Genomic DNA, 15,552 nt, shown 5'->3' with positions numbered 1-15,552 from the left:
TAAACCTTGACAGTTAAAGCTTCTGTGACAGCCTCCCTGACTAGGCCCAGCTGGGCCCGAAGGCCTTCTGTCACCAAGCCGAGTTTATTTAAAGCCTGATAACTGAGGATCACTGCAGTCCTGTCAGTGGAAGTGACATACAGCGTTACTGTACTGGACATAACACGAGTTGGCAAAAGAAAGCAGACTGAGTAGCCCACGCAGCCTGGTGTTCCCCCGGGTAGTGAGGAATGAGGGATTCCTCCGTTATCTCTCTTCCTGCGCGCACACACACACACACACACACACACACACACACACACACACACACACACACACACACACACACACACACACACACACACACACACACACATACATTCCCCTGATCAGTCCGAAGGGGTTCAATTCGCATTAGACCATGGTCTGGGTGAATACTCGATTCTGATTGGCTGCAGGGTGTCCATAAAAAAGTGTTATAGGACACAGTTCTTCAGGTGCCTCATCCTCTGAACACCACAGGATGGCGCTAACACACATGCTGCAAGAAGTAAGTCACTGACTTTGTTTCACAGCGACATCGCAATAAAATTGTTCGTAAAAGTCGTTACGTTGTTTTGGGGACAATGGCATGGCTGGATAGCTAGCTTGTCTTGTTGTTCAACATGCTGTCAGGTTATTTTTACTGATTGCCAACTAGGGGTGGGCGATATGGACAAAAAATAATATCTCGATATTTTTTTCAGATTTTGACGATAACGATAATTAGACGATATCCTTTAAAAATGTGTTTTTAAAAGTCCGAGTTACTTAATCACTGATGATAATAATGGGCACAATGTTGAATGAAAACAGTTCTTATTTATTTTCTTTAAAATAATTCTTTAAATTTAAGTATTCAAGTAAAAACAATTCAAAGACAAAATACTAATACTATACTAATTGAACTAGTGTAGGAACATTGAACTCTGAGTAAACATTCAGTTGTTCACCTCTGCTGTAATGTAAATTGTGCAGCATACAAGCAAGATGAAATCATAACAATAAACAAAGGGCTCGGTTCTGTAACATATTGCACACAACCATGTCCTTATTGGAACCAGTCCTGGAGATGAGACAGGGCAGTGTCAGGCCAGGTTCTGATAGTCCTTCTACTTGGCTGTATAGTCCTGATCTGACTGGCCCAGGTGAGGGAGAGGAGCAGTTCTGTGTGCTTTCTTGATGTTAGAGTATACATGGTCTAGTGTGTTCTTCCCTCTAGTAGCACAATCTACATGCTGGAAAAAAGCTGGGGAGTACAGACTTTAAGGACGCCTCGTAAAAGTCCCTTCCAGGTGATCGCGCTGCAGTTTGTTCACTATGGTTAGAAGTAAGCCAAACTTGTGCTAACGTTAGCATCAGGGGCTACGTAGATGGCAGTGTGCTGCCCCGACAGGGCTCCAGGTCAGGTGAGACGTGCTGGGCAACGATCCTGCGGTCGGTACTCCATTCATTGTGCACAAAAATGCAGTCCTCCGCTCCGCCTCTGGATTTATTTTCTTATCCTGCCGGTAGCTAGCTCGGCGTGCTAGCGCCGATAACAACCTGGAGCAGCCGGTCTGGCTATGTCCTCCGGGATGCTATGAGCCGCCTGGAAGGCTCTCGTAACGGCTGTGCTGTATCATAGTCCTGTATTGATTATTTCAGTGTGGCTGTACTTGTATAAATATACACCGACAGGAGAGCTAGCAGCCGCTGCACAATCGCGCGCCGCCATCTTTGTTGACATGAGTGAATGTGTAGCGTTCCAATCGGTTACAATGCGTGTTTTGAAGTGTTGTTTTCTAAGTAATTTAAATACTCGATAATGTCAATTTGCACATCGTTAACACAACAATGACGATATTATCGTAAACGATATATATCGCCCACCCCTATTGCCAACTGTACACAATGTTATTGACTTTGAATCATGCTAGCATAGCGTTAGCTTTCTGGCTCGTAGCTGTCTGAGCTAAAGGGTTCTATAAGCTGAGGGAGGCAACTCGTATCTGAGGTCCTTCCTATTTCCTGGAGCAGGGAAAAACGTTTGCATTGTATAAAAACTTTATGGGATGGGAATGATTGTTCCAGGTATTATTCAAATCCTCAGGCGTAACCAGGGAAACAGAGTGTTTAGAAAAACTTTAGATTTTGATGGTAAAACAAATTAAAATATAAATGAATGGTTAATGAATGAATGAATTGGCCGGGTTGGTTCAGTGGGTAGAGCAGGCGCACATATACGTTAAGGTTTATGCCTCGACGCAGAGGTCCAGGGTTCGAAAAATTGCAATATCTGGCAGAAAAATGCCAATTTGATTTTTTTCCCCAAATGGTTCAGCCCTACACGAATAAGAGCAATTTGTTTAGTCATCTGAAAATTAATCACAAAGTAGTCTGTCACCAAACAATAAAGCAGAAACCGAGAAAAGAAAAGTGCCCTCTAGTTCTTCCATTGCAACAAAGTCATCGATTAAAGCTACAGTTGGTAACTTTTATTAAAAAAAAATATAACTTTTTTTCATATTTGCTCAAACTGTCACAGTATCCTGAACGATGAATGGATTAGTTGTTTGGTCTACAAAATGTCAGAAATTGGTGAAAAATGTGGATCAGTATTTCCCAAAGCCCGAGATGACGTCATCAAATGTCTCAAAGATATTCAGTTTACTGTCACAGAGGAGAGAAGAAACCAGAAAATATTCACATTTATGAAGCTGGAATCAGAGATTTTTTATAAAAAAATACTCTAACTAACTAATCTATTCTCAAAATAGTTTGTGATTAAGTTAATAGTTGACTACTAATCGATTAATCGATGAATCTTTTGCTGCTCTATCTCAATGTTGACCAAAATAATCGTGATTATGATTTTTGCCATAATGGAGCAGCCCTAATACAGGGAGATTCATACATACGGTAATATTTTATAAGATACAATTAACTAATCACTACAGACAATCTGTAACAACACGATGGTTACAAAAAGTCTAGGGGTGTGCAAAAAATCGATTCACATTCAAATCGCGATTCAAGCTCTACCGATTCAAAATCGATTCATAGAATTCAAAAAATCGATTCATATTTTCAATTTTTTTTCAAAGTAACTACATTTACATCCTGTGAATCGTTTCTTAATCGAAAAATCAATTTTGAATCGAATCTTGAGCATTCAATCGTGACATTTTGTGAATCGTGCACCCCTAATAAAGTCTACTGAAGTGTTCTTGCTGTTGTCGAGCATCTGTCACACCTGTAAGCTATTAGAAACACCAGAAACTGTTTAGCCTTTAAATCACTCACTTACAACAGATTCAACCAAAAAGTGTAAACCATAAAAAAAGAGACTTTATAAATTCTTCAGTTAAAGTCTCGTGCACAAACACTGTAACCGGTCATCGCTTTCCACCTGATAACAACAATCAACATGGTTGCAAGGTTGCAGTCAACACTTAACAACTTAAATTTAAAAAAAAAAAAAGTTCTCCGCGCCTTTCAAAGTTTCCACCACAGCGTCCATGAATTAAAGTTTTTAAGCAGGCGAACAGCCTCGGTACAAAGCTACTGACACTGTTGACGGACTAACGAGTAAAAACCGTTTGTAGACACCGGTTGGTTTTACCTTGTTGTGTACGGACTGATGGGCTGGAGAGCCGCCGACTGCCGGTCCTCTGAGCGCCGCAAAGTGTGAATCCTTTGACCGTCGCAGCGCTGCTGGGAGCGGGCAGCCAGGCAGACAGGCGGAGGGGGAGGGACCAGGGAGATCCCATCGTGGTTCATAAAGCCAGCTAGCTTAATGAAGAGCAGGCTCTGCTGGCTGGACCGGCCCACACAGCACAGCAGCAGGTAGCCTACAAATGGGGACATTTATCTGACGGTTAGACAGATGTTGAACAAGTTACTAAAAACATGTAATGACATTTTTAAATGTAAAAGGAAAATAAAGCTATTAGTGACCAGACGAACCTGATGGCAAGACCGTCACTGTGTAGAAAAAAAAACATACTGGCAGGTGATTGGATGAACCATCTGTCTATCAGACTTTGCCGCAGCCAGTCGGTATATTTTTTTGTGCTTTTTTTAATAGTATTTCTTGTTCTGTATTTGTGTGTGGGGAGTGTAGCCTATATTGCTTTAAGTATCACATGTGAATAATGTGAAAAAAATGAAATAAAATTAAAACTATGTTAAAAAAAAAAGTTTGAAATAAAGGAACGTTATATTCAATTCAGTTGTTTTGACTGAGAGATCCCTAGCGTCAGAAAATGACATATGGTGCATTTAATAGTGAACTTTAGAGGAGCTTGTAGGCGTGTTTCCCCCTGCTCTGTCTTTATGCTAAGATAGGCTAGCCCTAGCTCCGCACATAACTAACAGACATCTTCTATCTTCTCATCTAAATCTCGGCAAGAAAGTGAATACGCATATTTCCCAAAAGAACTAGGTGAGCATGAACAGGGGCGTAGCACAAAATTCTGGCCCTGTATGTACAAAGGCATTCTCTATGGGCCCCTCCTCACATCCACAGCTATTCATTCTAGCATCTTTTTGGGCCCTCCTCACATGAGGGCCCTACTCACCATTTTCACCCCTAGTCCGACACCCCTGTACATGAAGCATGATTTTTGTGTGTATAAATCTGTTTCTTTTCTTAAAGTGGAACTATTATGCTTTTCCGTATTCATATCTATAATGTCTTAATGTTGGATTTTCATGTTAAACGTGGCCAGAACTTCAAATAATGAGGTCAACGTATTTCAGAGAAATCCCCGTGAGCCACAACGTTGAGATTTCCAACTGTTGTGAATGCTCCCGTTTCAACAGTTTTTTCTACTCTCGGCTAAGTGCTGCGTCAAGCCGGTCTTCTGATTGGTCATCTGCTCCAGGCAGGAACTACTGGAGTGTTGTTGTTTTTTAAGCTACTGCGGTGTTAACATTGTTGCATGTACTGTAGCTACATGCTAACGGCAGTAAAAGATGTAATCTTGGCTGCCAATGTTGTTAAATTCTCCCCACTCCCGGGTCACATTACTCCTGAAACCTTTCCGGTTATGTAGTATTTGGTTTAGAAGCCTTTATCTGCGATTTTTGACTGTAGAAAGTGCTGCTATATTCTATTAGTTTCCACTGCTTAGTGGAAGTCCTGCTATATAGGCTACTTCGTCGCAGTCAGTCTCAGGCTTCTGAGTGGGCTTTTTTGGAAGCAGCCATGTAGCCTGACAAGCCAGACCCACATCAAGATGTTGGGTCTTGGAACACACCATTGGCAGGGCTCAATCCGAGGGGCGGGATACAGTTGTCTTTGAAATTCCCTCTGCACGCAATAGGATAGCTCTACAACCAATCAGAGCAACGAAGAAGGTAGCGGAGCTAGTTGATAGATTAAACTTTTGCCGTATCCGGTCGGCAAAACTCCGAACACATCTTCCTTTTTTAAGAATGACTTCAGTGCCGTTCTTTGTTCTTTTCAAAGAAAAGCTGAACTCCAAGTCTTCCAGAGTCGCGGCCAAATCCGATTCCAAAGACCGCTGTTCACCAGCAGCAGCAGCCGTCTATTTGTTTTCAAGTAGCGGGGAATTCACGCAGAACCGTCGCAACTCTGACGTCATTATGTTAAGCCCCGCCCACCGACTCTATACACAATGTGATTGGCCTGACTAGAGTTTGGTTTTTCCAGCTTGCAAGCCAATGGAGAGTTGCTAGACGACCCGCTAGGGTGGTCTAGCAGCCATGGGCAGTATGAGAAAAATAGTGGGTTTTGAACATTAAAGCATGTAAACATATTCTAGTAGAATCACAAAATATAAGTATGAACCTGAAAATGCTATATAATAGGACCACTTTAAATTCAACATACACCACTGTGGTCAACTACTTTGAACTCAGGTAAGGTTTATCAGCTCAAAAAGGAAGATAAGCTGGGTTAAGGTTATTCCTCCACTCTATTTGTTTGCTTATTGTAGTATAAAGTCAACCTGTATGACCAGAGTTACTGTGCTGCTGCACTCCTTCAGAGCCATGTTGTTGTCCCCCAGGGTGAAGTTTAGCTGCTGTCCACCGCTGTGGTTTTAAGGGTCTAACATGTACCTCTTAAATGGAAGGTTGTTACCTTGGCTAAACAAGAGCCTTGCACTCCCATCATTACTCATGCTCATGAACAAATTTTAAAAACAGGCCTGTTTTTAATGACCTTCTTGATCTCACATCGAGCCCTCCTCCCTGGATATAAAGAAGCATGTCATTCAAGTGAGCGTGCCTCTGAATTCCAGTGATGGGTTACGTAATTTTATGAAATAAAGGTACAGTTACTGGGAATTTTTTTTTTGTATTTAAATTACAGTGCCCTATGACGATGTTTATGATGGGGGTTGCATCTGAATATTTTCTGTTAAAATATTCATTTTGTTGCTTTGCATGTTTTTAATGTGCACAATGTCTTCTTTTGCCATTTCCAGCCACAGCCGTTTAGTAGAGTTTGGTGCTATTCTGATGCTTTCCATTGGTTCTCCTGTTTGAATTTGCAGCGCCGCCCGTCTGACAGCTAAATAGCCTCTCAAGCTGTCTGAGAGTTGCCACTGTGGCTACGGATAAAACCATGTTTCCATGGTGGAAATATATAAAAAACATTTCACACAAAAATCTGAGAAGGGTTTGAACATAACACTGCAAAGAATGTTTGGACCTCAGGAAACATCTGCAGGTATGTAAGTTAAGTTAGCTTACAGTAACTGCCAACAGTCATTTTAAATAAAGTAAGGAAGACATGCCTGTCTTCCGTGTGAAACGTGCGGTATACTAGCCGCAGCCGACCTGTCGAGCGCCGGTGTGACATCATGGGAGCGCCCTAACTGTTTATACTGTGGCTGCGACACTAGTGGCACAAATAGAGTGGTGCGCGCCCTCTGGACGCAAAATCCTGGCGCGCCAGCGAGATCTACATCATTTTGACGTCACATTGGTGCGCGCAAGCTCGGATGCGGCGACTGTAAAACGGCCTTGACACACCATGCTTCCAATTTTGTTAAAAGGGTTAACAGATGGAAACATTCATTAGAAATTTAGAAAAGTAGTCAATGTAATAAGTTACATTACTTTGATAAATTCATTGAAATAGTTACACTACTATTACATTTTAAATAGAATAATTTGTAATTGGTAACCTATTATATTTCCAAAGTAATTCACGTTACATGTGGTCAGAAAGCAATACTTGAGTAAAAGTACAAGTATCTTACCAGAAAATGACTTGAAGTTAAAGTTTCCTTTTAGAATATTACTTGAGTAAAAGTCTTAAAGTGTCTGATATTAACAGTACTTAAGTATCCATAGCAATTTTCTGATATTAAATGTACTCAAGTATTAGAAGTAAAAGTAAAAAAAAAACTTTGATTATGAACTTTATGGCCAAAGGTGTGTAACGTTATCTTCATCACCACTGTCGTTGGTCATCGTCTGTTACCATGGCGGCAGAGCCTGCACCAGGTGCTTCCATGACACTATCAGTCATTATGCTTCCTCCTCTTCTTCTTTAGTTTTTGCCTATGTTTTTGTTTGTTTTTTTTGCCGCTTGGCCACAAACAGGCATCACGTCACCAACTGGAATGGAGCGTGCATTATCTTGGCAATTTAGGAGCAATGATTTGCCAAACTTCCTTTTTTTCAGTGTAATAAATTTCTTCTGATTTTATTTTGTAGTAACGAGTAACTAAGATGCTCAGGGGAAATGTAGTGGATTAAAAGTATAAGTTTCCAGAAATATAAATAACGAAGTAAAGTACAGATACGTAAACATTCTACTTAAGTACAGTAGTGAAGTATTTGTACTTTGTTACATTACAACACTGCATGTGGTAAAGAAAGAGTTCATCCTATCATATATTTCACTTTTAGAGCGAGCAGGAATCCAGCAAATGCCAGAAGAGTGAGCAACTTTACGACTTGAGACCAATCTTGTATCACACGTTCACGACGTGTCCTTCCTTTATTTGAAGCGGCCCCTTTGGAGAGGCGTCATAAATCCGGGCCGACGCAGCACCTCCAGAGGACATCTGAGTTCAAAGAGTGTAGGGAGTGTGAGTGGGATAAATTGTGGCATGCTAGATGTTTGAATGGATTCACTCAACATGTTGGAGCGGAGTGACCTGATCAGCAGTCTGGCCCCCTCCCAGCAGTATTGAAGGTCCTAATGAGGCACTCTCAAGGCCTGGGGTGAAGTGTTGGTCAGCGGTGTGATAAACAGATCGGCTCTGATCGCAGATAAGACCACTGCCGGGGGGGGCGGCTTTCAGCCAGAGATGAGAGACGAGGTAAAACAATAGAGAGGACCAGTGGTGGAATGTGACTACATACATTTACTCAAGCACTGTACTTACAAATTTGAGGTACTTGTACTTTACTTGAGTCTTTTCTTTTCATGCCACTTTCTACTTCTACTCTACTACATTTCAGAGACAAATTTACTTTTTACATTAATCTGACAACTTTAGTTACTTTACAAATTAAGATTTTTGCACACAAAACACGTAGTTTATAGAATATAATGTTTTATTATTAATTAAACTACCCAACAATATAACTGCCTCAAAGTGCAGCTGAAATGATTAGACCATTAAACACTTAGTAAATTGACCGAACTGTTTGGATTTTTCTGCATTGAGCACATTTACTTTTAACACATTTTAAGTACATTTTCCTGATGATACTTACATACTTTGACTTTAGTAACATTTTCAATGCAGGACTTTTACTTGTAACAGAGTATTTTTACAGTGTGGTATTAGTACTTTTACTTAGGCTACATTTCAGAGGTGTATAGTCCAGGTGCCAGAAAGTAGAAATCCTGTCCAGCAGCTGTCCCAACCATCACTAAACCAGCTCCTCTACCAGGTAGATGAACTCGTTAGTGAAAACACCTGTTCTAGATGTAGAGGCAGATCCAAAAACATGGCAGGATTTTTACTTTCTGGCACCTGGACTATACACCTCTGCTACATTTACATCGCTACGTTTTGGTTTAAAAACAAATATCTTTTTCTACGTTTACACCTCGCATTCACCCTCCTCTGGCGCTTCCGATCCCCTAAACCGGAGACATTTCAAAGCACTTCTGACCCCGTTTTGGTTTTGAATCTCCGGGGTTGTGTTGCAGTCTCAACGGCCGCTAACGGAGACCTTTGGCAACACCGACACTGACGCCAACGTTCTCCCCCTGATTGGGTCGTATTGGTCATGACGTCTCATTGTCTGAGAAAAGCTACTAACTACACCGGCACGCGTATGCCCAGTATACGAGAATGTTGATGAGATATGCGGTTTGGGCTTTTTAGTTTGAATGGACATTAGTTCTTCTACTGGAGTTCACTTTTGGCTCAAAACTGCCCTTAAAAACCAAAACGTAGCAATGTAAATGTAGCCTTAAGTAAAGGATCTGAACACTTCTTCCACCACTGGAGATGACTCACATTCTGAATGGTGAGGGCAGTGGAAGGACATGTCAAAACTTGCTTAGAGGCCTACAATTTTTTTCATTTGATCTGCTGTACGGTGGGCCTTATTTTTCAGATACAAAAATAGACTTTGTGCTGTGACAGCACGGCCTCCCTGGAGTTAACTGCAGTTTTGTCTGAAGTCGCGCAGATGACATGTGTAGGATAACAAGATCAGAGAGGCGTTGCCATGGTGTAGTGAAGAAACTTGGATTTTGCATGCGCATAACAGGATCAGGCTCAGCCTCGCTATAAAACACTGAGTGGGACTCGGCAACGCATGGGTGAGATTTGTAGAATCCCAGTGTGATCTCTGAGGAAAGCTGCCAGAAGCAGACAAGGCTTTGAAATAGCCCAGGAGACCTCGGGGAGTCAGGCTTCATGTGTGGGGTCACCGGGGAGCATCTGGCTCAAGACTCACTGGGGTCTCTCTCTGTATGGTTTATTGAAGTCAGGCTTGGCAGGGACCTCAAAAAAATGGCGGTTTTTGAGTTGGACTTGGAAATTGGCTCTAACTTTTGTCTTAATACTGTACATGACATGTGAGCGACACATACTGTGCCGAAATAAAGATTGCTCAGGAAGGGTTGGGATTGGTTCAACGCATTTCTAGGAAAAGTTAAGTCTACAGGAAAATGGAAAAATCTTAAGATTACTTTTGTTTCTGGTTTGGCTGGAAATTTCTATCACTATCACTATCGCTGTCTTCTCCATAACAGCTGGAGCTTGAAGAAAGTGAGCTCATGTTATATAGCATGTGCAAGATGTACTTAAAACATATATCATTTGAGCAGCTGGAATAAATGTTTTTGTACCAAGTAAAAAGTTCTGGAAGTACATTAGCTGTTTAGCTTCAGTCAACAGAAAACAACATAGTTACATTAGTCTGGATCAACAAAGCCTGTCGGATGTCCGTTGCCGTTCTCAAAATCCCTTCGCAATGGGAAACAACTACAAATCTTTGAGCTAGCAAGCTACACGCTGAAAATGGCAAGTTTTGGGGCGCCTCTAGCTCACCCAGTAAGAGCATTCGCCCCATGTAGGCTGAGTCCTGCAGCGGCGGCAGTTCAAATCCGACCTGCTGCCCTTTGCTGCGTGTCATCCCCCATCTCTCTCCCCCTTTCATATCTATCCACTGGCATTTGTAATAAAGGGAAAAAAGCCCCCCAAAAAATCATCTTAAAAAGAAAATGGCAAGTTCTGAAGACAATTTGGATCGTGTAACAATACAGGCCTGCTTGGTTCTTTTGGGAAATTATTGTAAAGATTTACAAAGAAAATGTTTAGGACATTTCCTCTCTAACTGGCACGTTTTCGGAGGCGATTGGTGGAGATTGCTGTGGACGAAGTACACACGGAGATACACTTGTAAGAGCTAATGAGGTTTAACCATGTATCAGCTGATTTAAATATCTCACGTTACTGTATTGTGTGATCAGTTAACTTCATTTAAAATTGTATGGGGCGTTTTCTGTTGCGGGGTGTAAATGCTCCACCAAAACAAGTTCCTTCCCGAGACTATTTTGCAGAGCCACCGTGGCTGCGTCCGGAGCTTACGCCCAAGACGATTGTGATTGGTTTAAAGAAATGCACCCACAACCCAGAACGTTTTTTTTTTCCTCCTATCCCAGAATGTATCAGTGGTGTAGCCAGACCTTACTCCACAGTGTGGAATGCGAGATTAGAGATGACTTGTATAGGAGCAAGCTTGCAAGCAACATACCGGTCCCTGTTTACTAACCCATCAGTCCCAAAGCTTTTAGAATGGACCTACGTTAGATCAGAGTGTGATCAAGAGGTAAAAAGAGAAGGGTGGTCTCTCCTTGTGTTGTCAGCTGAACACACGATGAAAATAGAATGAAAAAAAGAGTGATTTTCAAATCCTAACCACTTCCTCACCACTGTACACCTGTCCAGTGGCTGTTGGAACTGGGCGTGATTGTGTAATTTTCTGTTTTAAGAAAAAGTCGGATACAGCCCCTGCCATTTCCAATGTTGGAAAGGTTTGGGGGGAGGGAGGGGCAATCCAACAAGCACTTTGTTTGAAGCATACTTAGGAATTAATTGCAATAAACATAACGCTTCTTTGCCCTGTTATGTAATGTGTTTGTGGGCCTCCTGTGATTAGAGGACAAATGTATTCTACAGTATATCCTGGTTTTGTTTTGTTTTTTTGACTGTGAATGCAGAATTTTTGCCTCCAAAGAACACACAAAAGACAGGATGTGGCACATTAGCCCCCTAATGATGCATTATGGTGCGTTCTTTTTGTCTTGTAATCGCGACTAGTAGCTCGAGTGTGACGTCACATCCATGTCGAAAAACGAATAACCGCAGGTAGGCTACTGCTCAAGACTCGCCATTGTTGTCATATAGCAACCGAGCGTCTCTAGCCAATTTCAGCTGCACAAGCTACAAAATAACTAATTAGGCGGTATTTAACTCCTAATAAGACTGTAGAGACATGCCTATAGGTAGCAGTATACAGCGCTATGTTTAACTCCTAATAAGACTGTAGAGACATGCCTATAGGTAGCAGTATACAGCGCTATGTTTAACTCCTAATAAGACTGTAGAGACATGCCTATAGGTAGCAGTATACAGCGCTATGTTTAACTCCTAATAAGACTGTAGAGACATGCCTATAGGTAGCAGTATACAGCGCTATGTTTAACTCCTAATAAGACTGTAGAGACATGCCTATAGGTAGCAGTATACAGCGCTATGTTTAACTCCTAATAAGACTGTAGAGACATGCCTATAGGTAGCAGTATACAGCGCTATGTTTAACTCCTAATAAGACTGTAGAGACATGCCTATAGGTAGCAGTATACAGCACTATGTTTAACTCCTAATAAGACTGTAGAGACATGCCTATAGGTAGCAGTATACAGCGCTATGTTTAACTCCTAATAAGACTGTAGAGACATGCCTATAGGTAGCAGTATACAGCACTATGTTTAACTCCTAATAAGACTGTAGAGACATGCCTATAGGTAGCAGTATACAGCGCTATGTTTAACTCCTAATAAGACTGTAGAGACATGCCTATAGGTAGCAGTATACAGCGCTATGTGTACGACTTTTTCATTTGGTTACAACAACGACAAAAGTGCTTAAAATTTTAGAAAACCACAATGTTTACTACGTGTGATGCACGACGTAGCCATCTTTGAAAGTGAGCTCGGGGTCCTCTGAGTTCAGACGACTTGACGAGTCGTAAATACGACCTCGGGGGGCGTTCTTTTTGTAACTTCCGGTTCATAACTCCGGAAAACGACTCGTAGATCAACTTCGGTGGACATAAAGAACGCACCATTACACAGGGCAAGAGCATATCAAATACCACCTCCACCTGCTGAGCAGTACACACACAGGTCACCGGTAGCCTGTTTGGTTGCAACTGAAATGATTATCACGCAAATAATCTGCACAACCTGACTTTTACATATGGATCCCAACTGTGCTTTTTAGGACACTGTTTCTAATGCACTATGTTAGGTAGCAGTATCACAATGCAATGCACAACTCTGAGTCCAACTCCAGTTATGAATTTAACCACAGTGAAACACAATGGAGATACTTCATTTCTGGAATGTTCTGTCAGTGTTCTGGCTGAAACGTTTCGGTGAATAAATGCATGAAATGACTTCCAGACTAACTATATACAGACGTATTGAAAGTATAAATATAATATTTGGGGGGAAAAAATGTCCCATCACTGACTGAAGGGTTTGGAAATATCTTCCTCTCTGTGAACGACTGTGTGCAGCATGTTGCAATTAACTTCTGGCACCAGCTCAACTGCAAATTCCTATTTCCTGCAGAACAAAAGACGCTGAGGTACAGCTCCTCTGTAGTTAATGATACACAGGAGATGTGAATACATTCAATTTCAATTCAAATTTATTTCAAGTGCAATATCACCATAAGACATGGTCTCAAAACACTGTACAACAGGGAATTCAGTAAAAAGTTAGGATTAAAATACAAAATACATCCAAAATCATTGCGGGTATATACACACATAAAAACAAATTAAAGAGTGGTACAAGGGTAAAAACATAAAATAGAGGAAGTCATAATAATGCTCCATAATGTTTGGAAAAAATAAATGTTTTGAGTTTTGATTTAAAAGTGGTGATAGAGCTGGTTTCTCTGACATATAACAGAAGTTTATTCCAGAGGTATGATGTTCGATAAGAACAGGCACGGTGGCTTTTTCTAATTTCTAAAAGGTTGGTACCCAGGGAGCGGAGTGGTCGTGCGGGGGTATAGGGGTTAATAAATTCGGCTAGGTATAAGGGCGCAAGGCCATTCAGCGATATTAAGGTTAAAAGAAGGATTTTAAAATCCACTCTTGCCTGTATGGGTAGCCAGTGGAGTGAGGTTAAGACAGGAGTTATGTGGTCATATCTCCTGGCTGCTGCATTTTGGACGAGCTGCAGGCTTCTAAGTGAACATGCAGGGAGGCCGGAAAACAGGGCATTGCAGTAGTCTAGCCTAGAAGACACAGAGGCATGAATCAGAGTCTCTGCATCACGCTTTGTTTAAATCGGTCTAATCTTTGCAATACTGCTCAGATGGTAGAAAGCGTTTTTTGTAACAGACTTAATGTGATCTCGGAAGTTTAGCTGAGAGTTGAAAATAAAACCAAGGTTTTTAACAGTTTTGCTCTCAGTGATGTCGCAACCATCTATGCGCACTATAAGTTCTTGTGAGTTCTTGCACTTGGAAGGCCTTACTACCAGGAGCTCTGTTTTATCAGCATTCAACAGTAAAAGGTTTCTGCACATCCATCTCTTAATTTCGGATAGGCAGTCCTCTAGTTTGCCCAGTTGGTTCAATTGGGTGGGGTCATTTGCATGAATAGAAATGAATACATGGTCAAAGACACAGACCCCCTTGACGGCTATCTTTGACCATCATGTACTCCGCAAAGCCCGGCCGTAGATTCAGTAGCAATGTTGATATATTGATTATCTTTCCCTGTGCAATAACTCGGCTTAATTTTTTATTTATTTTTAGAGATTGCTGCTGTAGTATTGTGTAAAATTCTGTATATTGTATATACAGGAAACCTTTTTGTACTTTATGTTTTTGTGTTGTTGCCTATTTGTTAAAGTGACTGAACTGAGCATCAGTGCAGCATCCCTGATTTTTATCGTCATGAACGGGTTCGTATGATATCGTACGGAAATGTACGCACAACACTTTGTATGATATCCTACGAAAATAGGCGACCGCCGGCTGGTCACATGACAGAGCTCCGTGAGCTGTCGGTGATATCAGCGGCGTTGCTAGTTGAGTTTAGCCGACAAAAGGTTACTGGGAGCTGGCTACAGAGCACCGTGATGTGACAGTTCTTTTCAGGGGCCGTTGCTAGTTGAGTTTAGCCGACAAAAAAGTGAGCATCATGTAAAGGTATTTTATTGTCACATATTTGTAGCGAAATTCATTCTCTGCATTTAACCCATCCCTCAAGGGAGCAGTGGGCAGCCAATCACAGCGCCCGGGGACCAACTCCAGATCTGAGCCAGTGCCTTGATCAAGGGCACTGACTGGAGAACTTAGTACATGTTTTTAGATGGTGGGGGAAACCGGAGCAAACATGGGGAGAACATGCAAACTCCACACAGAAAGGCCCCGGAACGACCTGGATTCAAACCCAGAACCTTCTTGCTGTGAGGCCACAGTGCTAACCATTGGGCCACCGTGCTGCTCAATGGTTTGCTAAGTTACTAAGTTTAGGCAACAAGACAACTAGGTACGTTTAGGAAAAAGATCGGGGTTTGGATTAAAACACTCCTGAGGAACGAAGGCATATTTCCTGGCTGAAAGTCTTTTGTTTTCTCCCGGGAAGCAAACTCCGCTGGCTTGACAGTGCTGTGATCTATGACCCGACCATTCAACCCAACAACGTCCCTACACGGCCCACAGCGTTCTTTTACAGCAGTCAATTTGGTGCATACAGCAATAACTACTTGGAATATGGATAACAGTGCTTTACTTTTCATAGCTTTACAGTATGTACGGTGGTTCGTGAAAACAGCCTGTCTTCTTACTA

The 15,552-nt window shown here is 41.7% G+C and overlaps 1 protein-coding gene across 2 annotated transcripts in view; it reads right to left on the bottom strand.

Annotated features, from left to right (window-relative positions):
• Positions 1 to 3,845, bottom strand: part of fbln2 (fibulin 2) — an 88,702-nt gene extending 84,857 nt beyond the window's left edge. For both annotated transcript variants that reach the window (XM_039797519.1, XM_039797520.1), the window contains exon 1: positions 3,623 to 3,845. The gene's annotated coding sequence lies outside the window, so the exon portion shown is untranslated. The remainder of the gene's footprint in view (positions 1 to 3,622) is intronic.
• Positions 3,846 to 15,552: the final 11,707 nt, after the last annotated feature.

The sequence above is a fragment of the Perca fluviatilis genome, chromosome 4, assembly GCF_010015445.1.
Source record: "Perca fluviatilis chromosome 4, GENO_Pfluv_1.0, whole genome shotgun sequence".
NCBI classification, from domain to species: Eukaryota; Metazoa; Chordata; class Actinopteri; order Perciformes; family Percidae; genus Perca; species Perca fluviatilis.
The sequence above is the reverse complement of the archived record's forward strand: the minus strand, read 5'-3'. Positions and strand labels throughout refer to the sequence as shown.